We start from the raw sequence: 4,397 nt of genomic DNA, 5'->3' as shown, positions 1-4,397 counted from the left end.
CAATAGCGTGGGAGTAAACAAACGCTGCAGTTATTTGTCCTAGCAGTAGCGCGTGCGGGCACGCATTACTGCTAAGCAATAGCTGTAGCGCCTTATTAGTAGCGCGCCTACCCGCGCTACTAGTGAGCACAAAACCAGCGCTACTGCTAGGGTTTTCCCTAATAATGGGGCATGACTACAACATGGGCTACTATCTGGTTGACGAAATCTATCCTCCGTGGGCCACCTTTGTCAATACCATATCTGAGCCAGTTGGTCAGAAAAAGTCTCATTTTTCCTAAACACAAGAAGCAGTTAGAAAGGATGTGGAGCTTCAGGATCGTTTTGCAGTTATTCGTGGACCTACTAAATAATGGCATCCAGAACATTTAGTGTTTTAATTTTTTTTGGTATTTTTATTTTCTTTTGTGTTTTTATCTTCTTCTTGTTTTATTTTTCTTTTTAAAATTTTTGGACTTTCTTTAAAACTTAAGAATGTTTTTAAATTTGTCAACATTTTTGAACCCATGGTTTTTTTAATTTCCCGAATAATTACTTGCAGTTCATGAACAATTTTCAAATTCACAAATATATTTTTCAAAATCTCAAACATTTTTTAAATTTTCCTGTTTACTTTTAAAAGTCATAACATTTTTATGAATTCACGAACCTTTTTTGAAATTCATGAACATTTGCTAAACTCTCGTTAGTTTTTGAACCCATGAACATTTTTATGAATTTTATAATTCTTTTATAAAAATTCATTAACATTTCTGAATTCACAAATATTTTTTTTGTAATCATGCACATTATTTGAATTCGACAACTTTTAAAAATTGGAGAACATTTTTTGAATTCGTAAATATACTTTTCGGACTTGCAAACATTTTTCTAGTTTATGATAAAAATTTGGAATTCGATTTTTGTTTGGAATCCCAAACATATTTTAATGAAGCAAAAGAAAGAGAAACAAGGCGCCCTCCCTGCACATGGGTTGGGGGGTGCGCGATAGTAGCCTATCTACCGATCCGCGCACAAACTAGGAGGTCCCAAATTACATGATAAGCAAGATGATAATTAGTCCTAGACATGGGCAGCCCGGCCCGAAAAAGCCCTACCCAGCCTAGCCCGATGTTGCTTCCGGGGTGGGCCTGGGCCTAGGTTTTAAGCCTGAAGGCCAAGCCCGGAACTGCTTTTTTTGCGATTTACTGAAGAGGCCCGGCTCGAGGCCCGACGGGCATTTGTAGTGGCGGGTTGGGCTTGGGCCCGAAAAGTAGGCCCGACGGCCAGGCCGGGTCCGGGCCTGAGTTTTCTACCTCGGGGTTGGCCAGGCCCGGCCCGGCGGATGGCCAAGTATAATGATTATAAAAAAGAGAAAAACGAATCAAAATGATAAGCACCGTCTGACGTTTTTTTTACAAGCCATCCGAAAAAAACTCCAAAAAAACTAAAACTTTTCATCCAAACAGAAAGTTGTCGTGTTTCATAACTAAAGTTGACATCTTAGGGTAACTAAATTTGCCATAAAAAACGTCTGAATGAAACTGCTTTGTTTCACACGCGTGGGTGTGGCACTTGGTCCAAAACGAAAGGTTACAAACGCCGGCACCCTCTTTTTTTTAGCAAAACCGGCACCCTCCTAGTCCTTCTAGGAAGAATATACTTTTGCCAGGACTGGTTTTCTTGGAAAAAGCCAATGGGGCACAAACCGTAGATTTTTTGTTTAGGGGCGGGCACAAACCATAGATAATCGGGTTAGGCGAGTCATCTACGCTCCTCGTCGTCCTCGGCCTTGGGTACGCAGCGCGAAGCGGCAGAGCGGGCAGAGGTGGCTGACGCCGAGCCACATGGAGATGCAGTCCTCGTGGAACGCGTGGGAGCATTCCATCCTCCTCAGCCTGTCGTCCTCCTCGAAGGCCTCCATGCACACGGAGCAGCCCTTCTCCCTCGCTTCGCCGGCCGTGGTCTTGGGCAGGTCAGCGATGGCCGTTCCTGTACGGCGGCGCCGCTGCAGGGACGACGACCGGCGGATCGTAATCGTACGTCCGCCACCCGCCGGGCCGGCCTCCGCCGCCGAAAAATGAGTGCGGCATCCAAAACACCGCCGTGGAGGTGGCGCGCTCCACGTCCATTGGTGCCGCGGGCTTAATTAGTTCGATGCTGCTCAGGCGACCAGCGCAATCGAGGTGGAGATTTACTTTATTTATGATGATGAACTTGCATAGAGAGACTCGGTGCCGGTGTCGGCCTCGTGTCGCCTGCAAATCGCATGCCGTGTCGGATCCTTCCGTTCGAAACTCGGAAGCTAAACTGCGTTTTGTTTCTGATGAAAGCCGCACGATTTCCATATACCACACTAACGAAAGCCGCACTATGCAATCTGCCGCGCCTCCGGGTCGCACCACTCCCCCCGCCAATCTGCGCCGCACCCCGTGATTCAACTTCACAAAAGATATCTGGCAAACGTTCGCTGGTATCCAATCCCGACGAACGCCCCCAGAACCATCGGATATGCATCCGACGACAATAGTTTTCTGGAGAAAAAAAAACACAATTTAAACAAACTGCCATGGCAGTTTTGTAAAATATCAACCCACCCTCAACCCAATAGATGTGAAACTGCCACGAGGGCTACATTGAAGGGCTGGTTCTCTCCTAGTTGGTGTCCATTGTTGAGGGATGATTTTGTCGCCAGGAAGGCAACGGAGTCATCCTTGCGTCTCATATAGTCGTGATGTGCCACCAAGGAGCTCGTCCCTTGCCCGGGCGAGGAAGGGCGGGGGGTGGAGGCCAAATCTGGCTAGCCCATGTTGGTCTCGGAGCTGGGGACCGTCCAAGGGTGTGCAAGGAGGTGCCTTTCCGCTTGTCTCTTTGGTCGTCGTGGTTGCAAGTCTCGGTTGGGGTGGTGTCGAGGTTTTGGATGTCAAGGTGGCAGTCTTGGTGGTAGGATCCATGGTTCTCATGGGAGGAGCTCGCGGCTTAAGTGTTGGATGGTTGCCATGATCGTGTAGGCGGCGTGGTGGTCAGTGTGTGTGGTAGAACCAGGGATCCTACCGGACCGGCCCAAAGCGAAGGAGGCAGAGCTCGCGGAAGCGCTCCCAAAGGGGCATGGCGCCCTCGTCCTGCTCGAGAGCGTAATACCACGTCTGCCCCCCCCCCCCCACACACGGAGGTGGTAAGAGGCGAGCCAGGTACGCTCCGATGCGAGGGTGCGCTGCCCGCGAAAAAATTGGTCGCATTGGTTGAGCCAGTTGAGGGGGTCCTCCGTGCTGTCATAGGTGGCGAAGTCGATCTTGGCGAACCGTGGCGGTGTCTGCGTCGGAGCGCCGTGTCGAGAGGGCTCTGAGGGGCGGAGTAGCGAGGCGGGTGGCGCCTGGTCAGAGTACTCCAGGTAGGGACCCGCGGAGCCGGATGGCCCGCCGAACTGCGGGAACGGTGTCGGCTGTTCTAGAGACGTGGTGTAGACCGGTAATGGCGAAGACCCAGCCGCCCACGCTGGTAATGGCGACGGAGAGGGTGGAAACCGGACCTGGTGTATTGGCAGGCCGGTCGGAGCGGCGGACGACAGTCCGGCGCTGGGCAGAGGTGGCGCCTGGAGCTGCAGCGGCTGTTGCGTCTGCTGTGGGTAGCGGCCAAACATGGCGGAAACCGGTGTAGAAGTCGGCGGCCACGGCGGCCAGAGCTGGCCCGCGACTGGGGACTGCTGGAGGTGGAGCAGCGGTGGAGGCCCGCTGGTGTAGCCCGCCTGGAACGGCAGCAGGGGCGGTCCGCTCGGGCCAGACGTGGCCTGGATTGGCCAGTGCGTCGCCGGGTGGCTGTAGGCAGGGGGCGCAGCCAGCGGGGTGGTGTACGGGCTGGCCAGGTATAGGGAGATGCCCTGGACGGCCGTCACGAGGTCCCGCAGGATGCTGGTCATCTCCTCCGGCGTGAAGACGGAGGTTGTCGGCGGCGCGGAAGTGACAGGGGTCGGTGGAGCGGAGGTGATCGGGGCCGGCGGCGTTGGGGACTCGGCAGTGGTCATTGGGGCGGTGGTGCCGCGGGGCAGCGTTGGCGTGAATGATGATGATGACATGATCGCAACCGAGTCTCTGTATACCAAATTGGTACAACCAGGGATCCTACCGGACCTGCTCCGTAGGTTGTAGGGGAAGGATGGAGCGGGGCGAGGCGATGAGCGGGCGCGTCGGCGGCTGGGCGCCGTCACGTAGGAGGAAGATGGCGGCGGCGGCTAGGGTTAGAGGCGGCTAGGGTTCCGGCTCCTCTGAGAGCCGGGCAATAGGGATAATAATATTTTTATTGCTTCATCTCAAAAAGAGTCTTACAACATATATTTATAACCTAGATAACTTGCATACGAATTAATCTAATATAATTTGTGGGCTAAGATTGCCCGATGGGCTTTCTACGGCCGTAAGCTA

General features: G+C 52.6%; 1 pseudogene; it reads right to left on the bottom strand.

Moving 5' to 3' along the window:
* Window positions 1-1,491: 1,491 nt before the first annotated feature.
* Window positions 1,492-2,137, bottom strand: LOC123106515 (E3 ubiquitin-protein ligase RNF181-like; annotated as a pseudogene).
* Between the last annotated feature and the right edge of the window lie 2,260 nt (window positions 2,138-4,397).

Source organism: Triticum aestivum, chromosome 5A (assembly GCF_018294505.1).
Source record: "Triticum aestivum cultivar Chinese Spring chromosome 5A, IWGSC CS RefSeq v2.1, whole genome shotgun sequence".
Taxonomy (NCBI): domain Eukaryota; kingdom Viridiplantae; phylum Streptophyta; class Magnoliopsida; order Poales; family Poaceae; genus Triticum; species Triticum aestivum.
The sequence above is the reverse complement of the archived record's forward strand: the minus strand, read 5'-3'. Positions and strand labels throughout refer to the sequence as shown.